Here is a 21,609-nt window from a genome sequence, read left to right on the forward strand (position 1 = left end):
TATGAAAAAAATCAGAGTTCTATCTGGGCATCCTGAAATGTTTAAACATAGTCACTGATAATCACAGAGGAAAAAATAAAATACCACCTACAGAAATACAGATATTCTCTGTCTCAACATTTGCCTTGGGTAGATTACTGCTACTTTGATAATCTGGTCCCGGCTGTAAGTATCCATACCCAATTCCAAATATAATGAAAGTTACTAATCCTATCTCATCAACAACTGGTATATATTTTGGACTCGGAATTGGCTAATATTTTGTTTTCTCTATTTCAATAGCATTCTAATGCAAATTGTCCTTATCACTAACAGGACCAAATAAATTTTCAGACTACTCATCAGCTTTTCAAAAATGACCTGAGCAGAGACTCACAGCATCACGATTTTTGCAGGAGCACATCGTAAATTGCTGACATCCTCCGCCAAGGTTGCTTGACATTCCTTAAAGACAGGAAAATGTGACACCTTTTAGACTGCACTGGACCAGGTGGTAACGTGTTCTTCACTTATCAGTTGCATTTGAGCTCCCCCATGACATCATCTATAAATCAGAGACCTCCATATGGAATTCCTCCACCAAAAAAGGCTATGAAAAGGCAGGCACATTTACAAGTTCAGAGACTCCTGCAAAATAGAAGCTTTCACAAACTCTTTATGATAAGGACATTATGGCCACTTGTGATGACTACCAATTACAGAGGGTTCCCAGAGCAGGAAGCTGCTCCTCATGGACCTTCCATTATCATTACTTTTTAAAACCATACCTTGATTTTTATTGAATTGGTGAATTTTACAGGGTTCCTGAATTAATAAACCATGCCTGAGAATCCAAAGAAGAAAACAATATAATGGACAAGCCCATCCACCCATCATAAGGTTTATTAAAACTTGGTTCCTAATGCATTTTTCTTAGGGATATTGGGAATTGAACTCAGTGGCACTCAACCACTCAGCCAACTCCCAGTCTTCTTTTTTATTTATTATTTGAGTTACTTCTTACAGACAGGGTCTCACTGAGCTCTTTACTCCTTGTTATCCAGGGAGGCCACCTTTCAAATCACAACCCATGGGCTAAGGTTGTGGCTCAGTGGTTGACAATGTGCCTAGCATGTGGGAGGCGCTGGGTTTGATTCTTAGGGAAAAAAAAATTTAATATATATATATATATACTTTTTTTAAAAAATGAAAAGATGGGCTGGGGATGTGGTTCAAATGGTAGCGTGCTCACCTGGCATGCGTGGGGTGCTGGATTCAATCCTCAGCACCACATAAAAATAAAATAAAGATGGTGTGTCCACTGAAAACTAAAAAATAAATATTAAAAAATTCTTTCTCTTTAAAAAAAGTGAAAAAAAAGTCACAATCCTCCTGCCTCAGAATCTTGAGCCACTGGTATTTCAGGTGTATGCCATAGCACCTGGGGATTCTCACTAATTTTGAGAATTTCAGAGTCTTTCATAAAATTTCAACAATAGTGGAATCTAAGCCTGCTGCAAGCCTTTAAAACTTCTAGTACACTGTACCATTAAATAAACCTCTCCATGTTTATCTCAGTTTGTTCCACATAAGCATCACACTACAAAAGTTTGTGAGAAAATGCATACATGAAGGAAAATATGTGGTTCAAGGTCCAAGAGGTTACTTGTTATTATGTTTGGCCCCCAAATTATGTCTTTGGTATGACAAAGAATATTTTAATTCTCATTTAATCATTGTACATTCTCACTATTTGCTCGGCTACAAACCCAAATACATCAGAAGGTAGCCATCCACCTGCCAGCGCACATGACAACACTACTGTCCAAAAGGGACAGGCAGGTGCTGTCAGGAGATTCTGTAGCCCTCCTAGGAGTCTGATTCCTACACTGAAGTACTCACCAAGACTGAACTCCTACAAACAATGCCCACACCCCAGGACAGCTGCATTTACTCCAGTCCCTCACACTGCCCAGGAACAAGCCTGCAACTACTGCCTTTGGCAAATGGATTTCTTACAAAGAAGTCCAGACTGTGTCAAGTGCACACACACCTCGATTCAATATTTCTTCTAAATCAAAGATGTAAAACTAGGAAATTGCCACACTGACTCATTGGCTGCAAAGAAAGTTTTTGGAAATCCTGGGAAGAGTTCAAAACTATCTTTTAAAGATGAAGTTTTACTGGATGGCTTATGCTGTGTTTATCAAAAACAGAAGGGCCACAGCACACTCTTTTGGCATTCCTCTCCAAATGAACACCAAGACACAGCAAAAGGCTGCAACAGAGATAGCAGTGACAATCAACCCATCTTTGGCATGTTGGCAAACTTCAATATTTGGACACAAGTATGTAAGGAACTCTTACCAATGATCACACAAGATCCATGACACCTGAATAGCTTGTGGGTGAGGTTTTGCTCAGGAGGGTTTGAATACTTAGGACAAGTAACTGAATCCTTCAGCCTGAGCAGAAACAGCCCTCTCCACAGCAAGTACTGCACAATATCATCTGGTTGGAGGCTGTAGCTTTATTACTGATGTAGGGCACATGAGGCAGTGTGAGCCTCTCTTTGAGGATGACATGAAATATTGATTTACCATATTTCACATTCAAAGGATTTTTCTCCAGTAAACTTCCTACATGTATATGAGTGAAACAGTAATAACAGAAGAGTTTACCAATTGTTTTCATGCTTACGATTTCTATGCAGTATGTGTTCTTTCACATGTGTGAAGCAGACAAGATGTGACAAAGGCTTCTCCACATTGTTGACATTCATTGGGCTTTTCTCCAGTATACATTCGTCCGTGTCTGTGAAGGTCACTGCTTACATTCTTAGGGCTTCTCTCCAGTATGAGTTTGTTCATGTGAGTGAAGGTGAGAGGACTGACTGAAGGCTTTCCCACACTGCTTACATTCATAGGGCCTCTCTCCAGTATGAGTTCGTTTATGTATCTGAAGGTTATAGGCAGCAGTAAAGGCTTTTCCACATTGTTCACATTCATAGGGCTTTTCTCCTGTATGCGTTCTTCCATGTATGCGAAGATCACGGGATGAAGCAAATGTTTTTCCACATTGTTGACATCCAAAGGGTTTCTTTCTAGTATGTGTTCTTCTATGAGTCTGAAGGTGACTAGATCTAGCAAAGGCTTTTCCACACTGCTTACATTCATAGGGCTTCTCTCCAGTGTGTGTTCTTCCATGAATCCAAAGGTAACTAGTACTAGCAAAGGCTTTTCCACACTGCTTACATTCATAGGGCTTCTCTCCAGTGTGTGTTCTTCCATGAATCCGAAGGTAACTAGTTCTAGCAAAGGCTTTTCCACACTGCTTACATTCATAGGGCTTCTCTCCAGTGTGTGTTCTTCCATGAATCTGAAGGTGACTAGATCTAGCAAAGGCTTTTCCACACTGCTTACATTCATAGGGCTTCTCTCCAGTATGTGTTCCTCCATGTTTATGAAGCTGACGGGATGTAGCAAAGGCTTTGCCACACAGCTTACATACATAGGGCTTCTCTCCACTATGAGTTATTTCATGTATGTGAAGGTCACAAGATTTAGCAAAGGCTTTGCCACACTGCTTACATTCATAGGGCTTCTCTCCAGTATGCACTCTTCCATGTATTTGAAGTTGACTGGATCTAGCAAAGGCTTTTCCACACTGCTTACATTCATAGGGCTTCTCTCCAGTGTGTGTTCTTCCATGAATCTGAAGGTGACTAGATCTAGCAAAGGCTTTTCCACACTGCTTACATTCATAGGGCTTCTCTCCAGTATGTGTTCCTCCATGTTTATGAAGCTGACGGGATGTAGCAAAGGCTTTGCCACACAGCTTACATACATAGGGCTTCTCTCCACTATGAGTTATTTCATGTATGTGAAGGTCACAAGATTTAGCAAAGGCTTTGCCACACTGCTTACATTCATAGGGCTTCTCTCCAGTATGCACTCTTCCATGTATTTGAAGTTGACTGGATCTAGCAAAGGCTTTGCCACACTGCTTACATTCATAGGGCTTCTCTCCAGTATGAGTTTGTTCATGTGAGTGAAGGTGAGAGGACTGAATGAAGGCTTTCCCACACTGCTTACATTCATAGGGCCTCTCTCCAGTATGAGTTCGTTTATGTATCTGAAGGTTATAGGCAACAGTAAAGGCTTTTCCACATTGTTCACATTCATAGGGCTTTTCTCCTGTATGCATTCTTCCATGTATGCGAAGATGACAGGATGAAGCAAATGTTTTTCCACATTGTTGACATCCAAAGGGTTTCTTTCTAGTATGTGTTCTTCCATGAATCTGAAGGCAATTAGATGTAGGAAAGGCTTTTCCACACTGCTTACATTCATAGGGCTTCTCTCCAGTATGAGTTCTTTCATGTATGTGAAGGTCACCAGATCTACCAAAGGCTTTGCCACACTGCTTACATTCATAGGCCTTCTCTCCAGTATGTGTTTTCTGATGTATTCTAAGTAATCTGGGATAAGCAAAGTCTTTCCCACATACCTTACATTTGAAATGTGCATTCCCTGTGTGTGTGATCCTGTGCTTTGGAAGACTTGTCTGTGAAATAAAGGTTCGACCATCTTGTTTACATTCATAGAGTTTCTCTCCAGAATGAGTTCTTTCATGTCTTCTAAATAAAGAGGAGAAATGAAAGGCTTTCCCACATACCTCACATTGAAAAGGTTTACCTCCACTGTGTGTTATCATGTGTCTTTGAACACCTGGGAGAGAAGAAGAGGCTTCACCACATTGTTGACATTCATAGGGTTGCCACCCAGGATGAGTTTCTTCATGTCTTTGAATGTCATTGGAACAACTGATGACTTTCCCACATACTGTACTTTCACATGGTCTATCTCCAGTTTGTAACAACATTTGTGTGTGAACACTTTTGAAAGAAACCAGAGATTTCCTATATTGTTTAAATGCACATGGCTTCTCTTCACATTCTTCATGCTTATGGTATTTGTGTCCAGAGTGAGATGTGATGTGCCTATGAAGGAAAGAAGGACATATGAAATCTTTTGCACACATAATGAAGTCACATGGATTTAATCTATTAAAATTTTTCTTTGTTTGATTAAGAATTGGAATCGATTTGAAGGTTAACCCACACTATTCTGTGGGGAAAGTTTCAAGTTTACCATAGGACTTCTTTGAAGAAGAAGTGACCAGCACATAATTGATACCTAACTCATTCACAGTTTTCTATTTATTTATAGGTCTTTACATTTCTACCAACATCACGTAAAGATTTTCTGACTTGTTAAAGTTCCCTGAAAATAAAGAGATTGAAAGGAAACAATCCTTTGCAACACAGCTTCTCTATGGCTATTATTCACATAGTCATATTCACATATGCAATTTCATAGTACTTTTTGCATGTCAAATACTTTGAAAAGACTGAATACCTGTTACAGATAAGTATGTATTCCTGGTAAAAAATATTATAAGAATAAATACATTTCCAATTATGCATACTTCTTCGGTTGGTTGCTTTAAAAATTATATGACAGTTCTCAGATTCCCTCACGAATTCCTCTTGTGAGTACAGTTACCTTAGGTTGCTTCCACAGTTTTCAATCTGATCTTCAGTGGTCTTGTCTTCCCACTTGTTTCCTAAAATGAGACAACATAACAATCTTTATGAATATTTAGGAGCTAGAAATGCTTTGCCAAATTGTAGGTGCCATTTATGCTTCAATAATTCATCAACTGATTTCCTTTGCACCTTCTACATAAATGACCAAAATAAACATGAGTTCTCAATTTGATTAATTTTAAAACCATCATTGTTACCTATAGAAGCCAGGTTTCTGAGGACTTCCCGCATCACATCTCTGTAAAGGTTCTTCTGAGAGGCATCCAGAAAAGCCCACTCCTCCTTGGTGAAGTTCACAGCCACATCCTCAAAGGTCACTGAGATCTGAAATATACCACAAATGTATATACAACTCCAAGACACATAATCATGAAGATATCCAACATACAGAACAAGGAGAGAATATTAAAAGCTACGAGAGAAAGAAGGCAGATTACATTCAGGGGTAAACCAATTAGGTTAACGGCTGATTTTTCATCACAGACGTTGAAAGCAAGAAGATCCTGGAACAACGTATTTCAAACGCTGAAAAATAATCAATTCCAACCAACAATACTGTATCCAGCAAAATTAAGCTTCAGATTTGACAATGAAATTAAAATATTTCACGATAAACAAAAGTTAAAAGAATTTGCAGGCAGAAAACCAGCACTGCAAGTCATTCTGAGCAAAACACTACAAGAAGAGGAATTGAAAAACAGCACCCAAAACTAACATTGGGAGGTAACCCAGTAAAGGGAAGAACAAAAAATATAACCAAAAAGGAAATACGAGCCATATTATAATAAACACATAAATAAGCATGTCTGGAAGTACAAACAATATATCAATAGTAACCTTAAAAGTTAATGGCTTAAATTCACCAATCAAGAGACAAACGCTAGTAACCTGGATTAAAAAAACGAATCCAACAATATGCTGCCTCCAGGAGACTCATATGATAGGAAAAGACATACACAGGTTGAAAGTGAAAGGCTGGGAAAAATCATACCACTCACATGGTCCTCGGAAGCAAGCAGGAGTGGCCATACTCATATCAAATAAAATCAACTTCAAACCTAAGTTAATCAAAAGGGATAAAGAAGGCCACTATGTACTGTTAAAAGGAACCATCCACCAACAAGACATAACAATTATCAATAAGTATGCACCAAACAATGGTGCTGCAACGTTCATAAAACAAACTCTCCTCAAGTTCAAGAGTCAAATGGACCACAACACAATAGTTATCAGTGACTTCAACACACCGCTCTCTCCTTTGGACACATCCACCAGACAACAGCTGAATAAAGAAACTGTAGAACTCAATAACACCATTAATACCCTAGACTTAACTGACATATATGGAATATATCAAACATCATCAAGTGGATACACATTCTTCTAAGCAGCACATGGATCCTTCTCAAAGATAGACCATATAGTATGCCATAGGGCAACTCTTTCAAATATAAAGGGGTGGAGATAATATAATGCACCTTATCTGATCATAATGGAATGAAACTGGAAATCAATGATAAAAGAAGGAAGGAAAAATCCTGCATCACCTGGAAAATGAACAATGTTACTAAATGATCAATGGGTTACAGAAGACATAAAGGAGGAAATCAAAAAATTCTTAGAAACAAATGAAAATACAGACACAACATATCGGAATCTATGGGACACAATGAAAGCAGTTTTAAGAGGGAAATTTATTTCCTGGAGGTCATTCCTCAAAAAAAGAAAAAAACAACAAATAAATGAACTCACACTTCATCTCAAAACCCTAGAAAAGGAACAGCAAAACAACAGCAAATGTAGCAGAAGGCAAGAAAGAATTAAAATCAGAATGGAAATCAATGAAATTGAAACAAAAAAAAACATTGAAAAAATTGATAAAACTAAAAGTTGGTTCTTTGAAAAAATAAATAAGATTGACAGACCCTTAGCCATGCTAACGAAGAGAAGAAGAGAGAGAACTCAAATTACCAACATATGGGATGAAAAAGGCAATATCACAACAGATACTACAGAAATACAAAAGATAATTAGAAATTATTTTGAAACCCTATATTCCAATAAAATAGAAGATACTGAAGATATCGATAAATTTCTTAAGTCATATGACTTGCCCAGATTGAGTCAGGAAGATACACACAATTTAAACAGACCAATGACAAAAGAGGAAATAGAAGAAGCCATCAAAAGACTACCAACCAAGAAAAGCCCTGGACCGGATGGGTATACAGCGGAGTTTTACAAAACTTTCAAAGAAGAATTAATACCAATACTTTTCAAATTATTTCAAGAAACAGAAAAAGAAGGAGATCTTCCAAATTCATTGTATGAGACCAACATCACCCTGATACCGAAACCAGACAAACATACTTCAAAGAAAGAAAACTACAGACCAATATCTCTAATGAACATAGATGCAAAAATCCTCAACAAAATCCTGGCGAATCGAATACAAGAGCATATCAAAAAAATTGTGCACCATGATCAAGTAGGATTCATCCCTGGGATGTAAGGCTGGGTCAATATACGGAAATCAAGAAATGTTATTCACCACATCAATAGACTTAAAGAACCACATGATCATCTCGATAGATGCAGAAAAAGCATTCGACAAACTACAACATCCCTTTATGTTCAAAATACTAGAAAAACTAGGGATAACAGGATCTTACCTCAACATCGTAAAAGCTATATATGCTAAACCTCAGGCTAGCATCACTCTGAATGGAGAAAAACTGAAGGCATTCCCTCTAAAATCTGGAACAAGACAGGGATGCCCTCTATCACCACTTCTATTCAATATAGTTCTCAATACACTGGCCAGAGCAATTAGACAGACGAAAGAAATTAAAGCCATAAAAATAGGAAAAGAAGAACTTAAATTATCACTATTTGTGTATGATATGATAATATATCTAACAGACCCAAAAGGATCTACAAAGAAATTACTAGAGTTAATAAATGAATTCAGCAAATATAAAATCAACATGCATAAATCCAAGCCATTCCTGTATATCAGCGCCAAACCTTCTGAAATGGAAATGAGGACAACCACCCCATTCACAATATCCTCAAAAAAAATAAAATACTTGGGAATCAACCTAAGAAAAGAGGGGAAAGATTTATACAATGAAAACTACAGAACCCTAAAGAGAGAAGTAGAAGAAGACCTTAGAAGATGGAAAAATGTACCTGGTTCATGGATATGAAGAACTAACATCATCAAAATGGAAATATTACCCAAAGTTCTCTATAGGTTCAATGCAATGCCAATCAAAATCCCAACGGCATTTCTTGTAGAAATAGATAAAGCAATTATGAAATTCATATGGAAAAACAAAAGACCCAGAATAGCAAAAGCAATTCTAAGCAGGCAGTGTGAGTCAGGTGGTATAGCAATACCAGATTTCGAACTATACTACAGAGCAATAGTAACAAACACAGCATGGTACTGGTACCAAAACAGGCGAGTGGACGAATGGTACACAATAGAGAACACAGAGACCAATCCACAAAATTACAACTATCTTATATTTGATAAAGGGGCTAAAAGCATGCAATGGAGGAAGGATACCATCTTCAACAAATGGTGCTGGGAAACTCAAAAAAATTAACAATAAGAAAACAAACAAGGGCTGGGGATGTGGCTCAAGTGGTAGCGCACTCGCCTGGCGAGCATGCGGTCTGGGTTCAATCCTCTGCACCACATACAAAAAAAAAATGTTGTGTCTGCTGAGAACTAAAATAAGCAAATATTAAAAATCTTCTCTCAGGCTGGGGATGTGGCTCAAGCGGTAGCGCACTCCTCTGGCATGCGTGCGGCCCGGGTTCGATCCTCAGCACCACATACAAAGAAAGATGTTGTGTCCGCCGAAAACTAAAAAAAATAAAATATTAAAATAAAATTCTCTCTCTCTCTCTCTCTCTCTCTCTCTCTCTCTCTCTCTTCTCTCTCAAAACTCTTCTCTTTCTCTCTATCAAAAAAAAAAATAATAACCCAATCAACAAATGGGCCAAAGACTTGAACAGACACTTCTCAGAAGAGGACATACAATCAATCAACAAGTACATGAAAAAATGCTCACCATCTCTAGCAGTCAGAGAAATGCAAATCAAAACCACCCCAAGATACCATCTCACTCCAGTAAGATTGGCAGCCATTAGGAAGTCAAAAAACAACAAGTGCTGGCGAGGATGTGGGGAAACGGGTACTCTTATACATTGCTGGTGGGACTGCAAATTGGTGTGGCCAATTTGGAAAGCTATATGGAGATTCCTGGGAAAGCTGGGAATGGAACCACCATTTGACCCAGCTATTCCCCTTCTCGGTCTATTCCCTAAAGACCTAATAAGAGCATGCTACAGGGACACTGCTACATCAATGTTCATAGCAGCACACTTCACAATAGCTAGACTTTGGAACCAACCCAGATGCCCTTCAATAGATGAATGGATAAAAAAAATGTGGCATTTATACACAATGGAGTATTACACAGCACTAAAAAATGACAAAATCATGGAATTTGCAGGGAAATGGATGGCATTACAGCAGATTATGCTAAGTGAAGTTAGCCAATCCCTAAAAAACAAATGCCAAATGTCTTCGTTGATATAAAGAGATATAAAGAGAGCAACTAAGAACAGAGCAGGGAGGAAAGCAGGAGGAAAAGACTAACATTAAACAGAGACATGAGGTGGGAGGGAAAGGGAGAGAAAAGGGAAATTGCATGGAAATGGAAGGAGACCCTCATTGTTATACAAAATTACATATAAGAGGTTGTGACAGGAATGGGAAAAACAAACAAGGAGAGAAATGAATTGTAGTAGATGGGGTAGAGAGAGAAGACGGGAGGGGATGGGAGGGGGGACAGTAGAGGATAGGAAAGGTAGCAGAATACAGCAGTCACTAATATGGCATCATGTAAAAACATGGATGTGTAACCGATGTGATTCTGCAATCTATAATTGGGATAAAAATGGGAGTTCATAACCCACTTAAATCTAATGTATAAAATACGATATGTCAAGAGCTTTGTAATGTTTTGAACAACCAATTTAAAAAATGAGAAAAAAAAAGAAAGAAAGAACTCAATGACCTAAAAATGTCACCATGGGCTGGAGATGTGGCTCAAGCGGTAGCACGCTCGCCTGGCATGCGTGCAGCCCGGGTTCGATCCTCAGCACCACATACAAACAAAGATGTTGTGTCTGCCGAGATCTAAAAAAAAAAAATATTAAAAAAATTCTCTTCTCTCTAATTAAAAAAAAAAAAAAGTCACCTTGTCCAAACAACAGCCTTATAAAGTTTTATAACTCTCAAAACAATCTTCTTAATAAACAGCACGCACTACTTTTCTAAGTCTCACAGCAACAATGAATGTCCAATGATTGTCAAACTCTTCTTAACAGCAGCCAGTTCACTACCATAAGACACATGAGACACATACCAATGTTGCGCTCAAGGACATTTTGATCAAGGGTGGGCCACATTTGCAATGATTGTCTGTGGTGAAAGAGATTCATTGTGCCTGTAGCAATGGTGGTGCAAACAATCCGAAGGCAGAAGTTCTTCCAGAGTGTGGTAAAGCAACAAGTTTGTAGCCCAGAATTCTGAACTATCCCACACAGTCTGCGTGTGAAAGAGGCCACCATTCACATCTGTAAGCATGATATGATGTCTGCACAGTGAAGGAACAGACAAAAAGAAAATGTCCCTGCCACTTACACAGAAGCATACTCAAGGACTGAATCCATACAGAACCACCCCAAACAATGAAGAACCCACAATTACCCTCAGAGACATCAGCCCAACTCTGTCAGGGCAATGCTGCAGACAGGAGGGCTTCATGGACCTTCAACCAAACGGGAAGCACACTGAGGTCTCAGGGTCACAGCAACACTCCACAGGACATAAACCACACCCCTACAAGTGCACCACCAGTGAAATCCCATGTATGCTCAAAGAACATGAGAGCTAAAGCAGAAATCAGATCAGAAGAAGCTGAAAGGCCTCCAGTGAAGGGGACATGAAACACAGGGATCTGAACAGACACAGGACAAAGAGGTGACTCAAGAGAAAAGGTGACCATTTGGAAAGAAAAAAATATAAAAGTCCATCATAGGAAATTCATAGAGAACACGAGAGTTGGCGCTGTATTGGTATCTAAGTCATCCCACACACATTCCAGAAAAGAACAGCTAAAAGCAACCAATGAAACTGCCGCTTCAGAAAACCAGAGAAAGAAGAGCAAGGTAAACCTAAATTAACCACAGGTAGGTTGCCGCAGTCTAGCTGGGCACAATTTAGGAGCCACTTGACAAAGGAAATAAACCTCATTTTTAGAACCACACATGCCAAACAAAAAAGCTCCTCAATAAAAACCTTCAGAGCCCAACAGCCACCACCGGCTTCCCACAAGCCTCTCAACCTCCCCCACTCCTCCTGCTCTTGAGGCTGATTGGCGGGGTCACGTGGGCAGAGCCAAAAAAGTCCTCCAATGAGCAGCTCCGTAGTCTGAAAGGGCATGGAAACAGCCCAATGAGCATCACCGCAGAGGAGCCAATCACCTAGAAGTTGCTCGGGCTGCTGTGATCCAATCATCAGCTGGCAGTCTGAAAGTTTGCTGGGGCCCCTTCAGCTGTGGCTCTCAACATCTCCCCCTCTCTGTTTAAACAACAAGCATGTGCCTTAGGGACCATGCCTGCCTTAGGTTGTCCAATAGTACATATGGTCCTTACCCGTTATCTTAGGGTGGTACCATTGCAATTGGATCTTACCTGTCACTGACTACCGGTCCAATATACAGCCACACCTGTGGATAGGTCTTTGTTCCAGCGGGGGGGGGGTGAGGTACTTTGCCTCACCTCTGTTGGCCCCCAAATTTTAGCTGAACGATCATGACAATCAGAAGGGAGGAAGATACACCAAGCCAACTGACGGCTCCTTTTGGAAAAATTGTACCACCGAAGACATCATCAGCAAAAATATCCCAACGCTATCCCAAGTCGCTGCACCAACAGATAGTTCACAATGCATACAGGTGAGTTCACAATGCATACAAATGATACATAGTCCAGGCAACTTCTGCAACCAGCTCAGTGATGGCTATTGCAGCAGCTGTAGATTGGTTTTATCTTTGTCTTCACCGGCACTGGGATGAAGATAGGAATTCTGGCAATAATGGCTAAAGAAAAAATTGTGTAACATTCCAGAAGGCACTAAAAGAAAACAATTTTCTTAACAATTTACATTATCTTGAAGAGAATTATTAAATATAATGAAAAGGAAAGGTGAAAGTAAACAAACAAATCTGTTAAGCTCCTTTTTTGTTCACATATTAAAACAATCCTCAACAGTTGTTTACCCAATTTAAAATAAACCATTTAAATCACGTGAAAAAAAAATATTTGGATCCATTTTTTCATGAGCGCTCATCATATATGATATATGGACATATGTACATACAAACATACAACATAAAACACAAGTGTGCACACAACACATAACATAATAGTAAAGGCCTTATAACTTTTTACAGGTGAAATCTCCATTGCAATATTTAAAAACTCTATAGTCAAAAAATAGAACTGATCAGCAAAACATTAACCTAGGTCTGTATGAGCTCAAAAAACAAAATAGAACTTCATGATGTGGGAGGGCAATAATAAAATAGATATTGAAAAAAGCTTCCTGGTTCTGTCGAAGATGTAAGGGTAGCCAAACTGGAGTTCTGGATATCAGCTGTTATGGATTTGAGCCAAATCATCTTCTTTTTGGTCTGTAGAAATCGCTTTAGTTAGGGCTGGGGATGTGGCTCAAGCGGTAGCGCGCTCGCCTGACACGCGTGCGGCCCGGGTTCGATCCTCAGCACCACATACAAAAACAAAAGATGTTATGTGTGCCAAGAACTAAAAAATAAATATTAAAAAATTATCTCCCTCTCTCGAAAAAAAAAAAAAGAAATCGCTTTAGTTAATCCCTCTGGAATCCAAATCGGCTGCTGTTCTCCCTGTGGAAACACATAAACAGACCCCCCCGACTCCAGACAATTACTGGGTCAGGACCTTTCCATTGTCCTGTTAGAATATCCTTCCAAAGTACCTTGGGCTTATGTACATTTTTTGGACACATATGCCTTTCTGCAGCACTAAGCCCTGATGAATCCAAATTTTAAAAGTTTAGAGTAAAAAGGGTTATTTTAAATTTAACTTTGGGGAATATATACCCCTTCCCAATTCCTTGTTTTTGCTTTAATAAGTACATTTTAATAGTTTGATGAGCTCTTTCAACTATGCCTTGTCCCTGTGGATTGTATGGGATTCTTGTTATATGAGTAATGCCAAATGTTGAGCAAAATTGTTTAAAAGAGGTAGAAGTATAACCAGGGGCATAATCTGTTTTGGAATGCCCACAGTGGCAAAATTTTGTAAGCAATGAGCTATAATATCTTTAGTTTTTTCTCCGGCATGAAGGGAGCCCATCAAAAATCCAGAAGAAGTATCAACTGTAACATGCAAATATTTTAATTTTTCAAATTCTGGCAAGTGTGTGACATCCATCTGCCAAATATGGTTAGGTATCAGTCCTCTAGGATTGACTCCAAGATTAACTTGTGGTAAAAAGGTCACACAATTTTGACATTGTTTTATTATTTGTCTAGCTTGTTCCTTAGTTATTTTAAGATGCTTTTGTAAAGTATTAGCATTGACATGGAACCTTTTATGAAAATTTATAGCTTCTTCTAGTGTAGAGAAAATATGTATGTCATGTGTAGTTTTATCTGCTAAATCATTACCCAAACTAAGGGCTCCAGGCAATCCTGTATGTGCCCTGATATGTCCTATAAAGAATGGATCTTTTCTGTCCCAGATTAGACTTTGTATAGTGGAAAGCAAAGAGAAAACAGTAGAGGAAGGGGAAATCCTACCAGCATTTTCAAGGGATACTATAGCATTAACTACATACTGACTATCAGAAAATAAATTAAATACAGAATCTTTACACATCACAAAAGCTTAATACTGCATTAAGCTCTACCTTTTGAGCTGATTGTTTGGGTACTAAAAATGTAAACGTTTGATCAGGGGTAACTATTGCTGCTGTACCATTATTTGACCCATCAGTGAATATATTTGGAGCATTCATGATAGGTGTTTTTCTTGTCATTTTTGGAAAAATTACAGGATGCAATGACCAAAAAGACAATAAAGATTAGATGGTAAGTGGTTATCAAATGAAACATTAGATTTGCACATGATTATTGCCCAGGTATTTAACTCATTAGCTAACTCGTCAATTTGATCCATAGTATATGGAGTAATAATTTTATTGGGAGAAATTCCAAACACTCCCTTTGCTGCTTTTATTCCTTTGAGTATTAATTGTCCTACAGCCTCAGGATACCTAGTAAGAATAGTGTCAGGAGAATAAGATAAATGTATCCATAATAATGGACCTTCTTGCCAAAATACTCCTGTAGGAATATACTTTGTTGGTAGTACAATAAATAATAAAGGCAAACTTATATCAATTCTATCCAAATGCATATTTTCCATATATGTTTCAATGATTTTTAATGCCTTTCTTGCTTCAGGCATTAACATTCGGGGTGAATTTGGATCTGATGAAACTTTTAGGATATCAAATAAATGTCCCAACTCTCCTGTTGGTATACCTAGATAAGGCCTTATCCAATTTATGTCTCCTAATAACTTTTGAAAGCCATTAAGTGATTTGAGTTGATCTACTCGTATTTGAATTTTTGGTGGACGGACCACGGTTGAGGATAATAGAACTCCTAAATAATTAATTGGAAAATTTAATTGTACTTTATCTATTGCTACCTCTAGATTATAATTTTTTAATAAGTTTGTGAGTGTGGCATAACATTCTAGCAATGTGTTTTTATCTCTGTGTGCCAATAATACATCATCCATATAGTGAAATATTTGTAGTTCAGGATTTTGATTTCTAAGTGGCTGGATTACTTTGTTAACATAAATTTGAAACATACTTGGGCTGTTAGCCATCCCTTGAGGGAGTACTTTCCACTCATATCTCTGATCTGGACCTTCATGATTCAGTGCAGGGATAGTAAATGCAAAACGTGGACTATCCTCAGGATGAATTGGAATTGAAAAAAAAAACAATCTTTAATATCTATAACTAAAACATACCAAGTTTTTGGCAAAGCAGACAATTCAGGAATCCCCGATTGAGCAGGTTCCATAATAACCATCTCATTATTAATGGCTCTTAAATCTTGCAATAATCTCCATTTACCAGATTTCTTTCTGATGACAAAAATGGGAGTATTATGGGGAGATACAGAAGGTTGTATATGTCCTTCTGCTAATTGTTGTTTGACCAGGTCATGGGCTGCTTGTATCTTTTCTTTAGTCAGGGGCCACTGAGGAACCCATACTGGTCTTTCTGATTTCCAAGTAATTTTTATTGTCTTAGTGGCCCTTTCTGAAAATCCAACTCATGTCTGTCCATTCCTTGATCTATTTGTATTGGTGCTGCTATACCTTGTTCTTGTTTTTCTAATCTTTTTCCTTTCCTAAAACCTTGTCTAGTCATAATAGTGGGTGCATTTTGGTTGATGTTATTTGTTAATGTCAAACCTAATTGATCTAGGACATCTCGTCCCCATAAATTTACGGGAAGATGATCCAATACATATGGCTGTATAGTTCCTTCACATCCTTCAGGATCCTTCCAATCTAATACCATTGCACTTCTATGGGGATTAGTCGCCACTCCTAGGCCTCAAAGCATTTGAGTGGCTTGTTGTAATGGCCAATGTTTTGGCCATTCTTGACGAGACATGATGCTAAGTTCTGCACCTGTATCCAGTAGCCCATTAAATTCATGTCCTTGAATATTTAGTTTTAGCATGGGGCGAGAATCTAAATTTAAAAAAAGCATAGCCCAATCTACACCTGTGCAGCCTAATCCCTTGGAACCTCTTTCTACAGTACGACTGGAAAATTTATCATGTAGGCTGGGTATTATTAGTAACTGTGCTATTCTATCTCCTGGTGAAATTACTGATATACCCTTTGGAGAACTGGCTATAATTTTTATTGCACCTTCATAACTGGGATCAATTACCCCAGGACTTATCATAAGTCCTTTTAGAGTAGAAGAGCTGTGTACCAATAATAAGCCTATTGTTCCTTTGGGAAGAGGTCCTTTTACCCCTGTGGGAATGATCTGAACTCCCATCTCTGAAGTTAGTACTGATCTGGAGGAGGCGCAGATGTCCAACCCTGCGCTCCCTCTGGTTTGTCTGATGAGGGATCTGATGGACAATGTGTCCTGGGCACTACCCTGATGGAGTTGCTGGGTTCCTCCAGTGCTCCGTATATTTGTGGTTTGGGGCCCCGGAGCATTGGGAACCCCTGTCCATTTTTTGGCAATGGAGCCCGATGCCTTTCTCCATGATATCGTGGATAAACACCTGGTCCTTGTTCATTTTTTGATAATGGAGTACCCTCTATGATGGTTTGAGAACGGCATTTATTAGCCCAATGTTTCCCTCTACAGCATCATGGGCAAATACCCGGTATTCTACTCCTTTGAGACCTAGTTTTTTTAAACCCTCCTCCTATGGGGCAATTCCTTTTAAAATGTCCTGTTTGTTCACAACTGTAGCATGTTCTTGGCCTGGCATCTAAAGCCTGTTTTACTGCAGCTGCCATGACCTGCCCTTGTTCATTAATGTCTCTACATAATTTAATATATGTGTTTAAATCTTCATGCTTCCATGGTCTAATGACTTCTCTGCACCAATGATTCGCTTGCTCATAAGCCAGTTGTTTTATTAATGGCATTGCTTGTTCTGTATTCCCAAAAACTCTGGTAGCTGTTTGAATAAGCCTATCTACAAATTCAGCATAAGATTCATTAGCTCCTTGTATTACCTTAGATAATTGACCTTGTAAACCTCCACACCCTTGTAATGTCTTCCATGCCCTAACCGCATCTGCAGCAATTTGTGCATATACACCAGGATCATATGCAATTTGTTGCTGCTGATCCGCATAAGGTCCCTTTCCTAACAACATATCTAGATTTCCCTGAGGATAACCAGCTGCTGCATTTTCCCTAGCCGTCTCCTTGCAAAATTCCTCATTGGCAACCTTCCATAACAGGTATTGTCCTCCATTTAGCACAGCTTTACACATATTAGCCCAATCTGCTGGCGTCATGTTCAAGTTGGTAATGGATTCAACCATGCTTACAGTGAAGGGTGCTTGAGGACCATAGGTTGTTAAAGCCCCTTTTAGCTGCTTCACTTTTTTGAAATTTAAAGCATGGTGAATTCGCTGCCCTCCTGCCTCAAATACAGAGCATGTTAATATTTGAGATCCTGTCTCAGGATCCCAACTATCTACTGTGGGGGTTGGGGGCCTCCCAGCATATGGAGGTGGCCTTGTTGGTTGGTCAATTACGTCCTCTGGTGATAGAAAGGTGTTAGTAGCAGTCTCCTGTAGAGGTGGTGCTGTTGGCTGGACACTTACGCCCTCTGGTGATAGAAAGGTGTTAGTAGCAGTCTCCTGTTGTAACTTTCCCCCTGATGGCTTTTTCTGCTTTACACTTTCTTTCTCTGACTAGCTTAAGATGCCCTTGGACTAAGCAAACAAGATACCAACGTCCACAATGGCAATGTGCCAACTGGCAGAGTCCCTGTGCTTTTCTTTTCTATTCTTTTAAATCTTCACCATGATGGTTCCATTGTGATATATTTAACAACCCCTCGTTAAAAAGCCATGGGCTTCATTTTTGTATTGTATCAACGTATGCCTTGACTTCTCTTGATTTTACTGGGATGCCTCCTTCCTCTAACAATTTACTTAACACTCCTTTGGTTTGTTTTTTACTAATTTCTGATCCCATATTTCTACTATAATACAACCCAACAAGATGACACCAAACAAAACCGAGATAGAATGAAATAAAAATGGAACAACAAAAAATAATTATACCCTTTCTATTCTCCTGACATGTGCATCCGTCCTTTCTCCCTATCTATTCCTCAGATGTAAATAGTTTTTCCTCAGATGTGAGCAGTTTTTCTTCTGTCTCACTCATCTCCAGGGACAGGCAACTTAAAACAAAAGTGAAGCAAAATAAAAGAAGAATCTTAAAATGGCTACCCATCCTCTCACCCTGCCCTCAGGGGCAAGCAGTTTACCTTATCACTTACCCTCAGTCGTTCCCCGTGCAGCCCACCAAGTGCCGCAGTCTGGCTGGGCACAATTCAGGAGCCACTTGTCAAAAGAAACAAACTTTATTTTTAGAACCACACACGCCAAACAAAACAGCTCCTCAGGAAAAACCTTCACAGCCCAACTGCCACCACCGGGTTCCCACAAGCCTCTCAACCTCCCCCACTCCTCTGGCTCTTGAGGCCGATTGGCTGGATCACATGGGCAGAGCCAAAAAAGTCCCCCAATGAGCAGCTCCGTATTCTGAAAGGGCAGGGAAACAGCCCAGTGAGCATCACCACAGAGGAGCCAATCAGGTAGAAGTTGCTGGGGCCGCTGTGAGCCAATCATCAGCTGACATTCTGAAAGTTTCCTGGGGCCCCTTCGGCTGTGGCTCTCAACAGTAGGTAACAGAGAAAGTGTTGATGAAACCACAATCAGGAAATCCGCAGTCTGCAAAACCAAGTTCTTCATGAACATCAGCATCATTGATTAACTTACAAAAGGCTAAGAATACAGAGGACAGGGACTGGGGTTGTGGCTCAGTGGAAGAGTGTTTGCCTAGTGCTTGGGAGAAACTGGGTTCAATCCTCACTGCCACATAAAAAGAAAGAAATTAAAATTGTAAAATATGCAATAATATTAATAAAGAAAAAAACAATGAGGACTGAAAACCTAGTAACACATTTAAAAGTGTCATCGTCAACAATGCATTGGGACTTCAGATTATCATAAATGTGCTTGACACAAATTAGACAACTTACAGAAATTGGACGATTTCTTTGAGAGAGACAATCTCCTACAACTTACACACAAGGGGAAATACACAAAACAGATGACCCCATGGCTGCTGAGAAAAACAGACTCAATAACTAATTACTTCCCAAAAAGGAAAGGCAAGGCTCTGGCATCTCAAACAGGCTTCCATGAGACACATAAGAACTGCCACCAGTTTTCTACTTTTTTTCCAGAACATAAAAGCTGAGTTAACACCTCCTAAGTCTTCCTGAGGCATAAGTTACCATATTATCCAAATTAAATAGATAAAGAAAAGTATTAAATAGAAAAGAACACTATGAATGATGCTCATAATCATAAATGCAAAATTTAATCATAAATGCAAAAAACTGTACAATTGAGTCATCACACTCCAGGTGTCTATGCAAATGATGTGAAAATTATGGGCACAGGAACCCTCACTGCAGTGACTACAGCAGCCATATCCAGAACTGCCCAAAGCTAGATGCAAGGAAGATGCACCTTTCAATACTGAGTGGACAGCTGCAGTTTAACCACACCAAAGAGCATCACCCAGAAAATGAGCTCTGCAGCCTGGAAAGATACAGCACCCTTAAAGGCACACTGGTAAGTGAGAGAAGCCAGTTTGAAATGGCCAAGTGCAGCAAGATTCCAAGTCAAGGACATTCTGAAAAAGACAATATTACAGATGCACTAGCAGAACTGATGGGTGCCAGGGACTTAGGGAGCAGAGAGGGAGGAAGGAATGAGGAGGAGTGATGAACAGGTGGAACATTGGATTCCCAGAGCAGTGAAACTCTTCTGTATGACATTATCTTGTATACCACGTGACACACACAATCACATCACAAGGAAGAGGAACCCTAAGGTAAAGGATGAACTTTGGCTTATCCTAAATGTTGCTTCATCCATTCTCTTTATCAAATGTTCAACACTGGTTTAGTAACTAACAAACACCCTACACCAATTCAATATGTTGAAAACAGTGGAGACTATCAGCTGGAGAGAAGGGGTATTTGATACTATGTGTAATGGTACATTTAATTGTCACCTTGATTGGATTAAAAGATGCCAATGATTAATGAGCTTCTGGATGTGTCCATGAGGGTATATCTACAAATGACGGGCATATGGGATAGTGAGCCAAACTAGAGAACCTCCTTAAGCTAGGACGCACCATCCAATAGGAGGGTGTCTTGGGTGGAACAAAATCTTCACTCTCCCAAAGTGGACTCTGTCAGTGATTCTCTAGTGAGTTTCCAGAATCTTTGGTCTGGACTAAGGCAGCACCATTGATCCCCCTTGTTCTGAGGCTTCAGCCTCTGGGACTCTGCAGCTACTACTTCTCAAGCTCTCCAGCCTGCAGATGGCCACTGTGGACATCCACCTTCGGGTCAATTAGGCCAATCTAATGAATCCCCTTTGATAATCACACTTCCTCTTGATACTGTTCCTCTAGAGAACACTGACTAATAAACTATGCAAGCCTAAAATTGCTCATAAAAACAAAGTTTATCTAATAAAGAAGTAAATAAACTACCAAGCCATGAAGTTTTAAAAATGTATACTTAAGAAACAATATTAATATGCTAAATATATTTTTTATAATAATGCAAAAATAAAGCAAAGAGGAAGAGTCATAGTTACAAATTTCAAAAGTATGAACAAAAGCAAGAAAACTGATTTTCAATACTATTTTCATCTGGGAAGAAATTGGATGATAACTCTTCAAAACTCATTCCAACTGCTGGTGTAGTTGTGTGCACCTGTAATTTCAGCCACTAGGGAGGTCAAGGCAGGGAAATGGAAAAAGTTTGAGGCCTGTCTCAGCAACATAGCAAGACACTCAGAAATTTAGTGAGACTGGTCTTCATCAAAAATAAAAAGGGGGTCTGGGACTGTAGCTGAGTGGCAGACCACTTGCTAACACGTGTGAGGCACTGGGTATGATCCTCAGCACCACAGAAAAATAAATAAAATAAAGATATTCTGTCCATCTACAACTATACAAAATACTTTTTAAAAAAGAAAAAGAAAACATAAAT

General features: G+C 39.2%; 1 long non-coding RNA gene across 1 annotated transcript in view; it reads right to left on the reverse strand.

The window, feature by feature from the left end:
- The window catches only part of LOC308638648, a 74,235-nt gene that overhangs the window by 11,566 nt on the left and 41,060 nt on the right, over window positions 1–21,609 (reverse strand). Inside the window, exon 2 of the long non-coding RNA XR_014019895.1 lies at window positions 5,547–5,607. This is a non-coding gene — a long non-coding RNA (uncharacterized lncRNA). The remainder of the gene's footprint in view (window positions 1–5,546; window positions 5,608–21,609) is intronic.

Source organism: Spermophilus citellus (assembly GCF_964194105.1).
Source record: "Spermophilus citellus genome assembly, chromosome: 19".
Classification (NCBI taxonomy): Eukaryota; Metazoa; Chordata; class Mammalia; order Rodentia; family Sciuridae; genus Spermophilus; species Spermophilus citellus.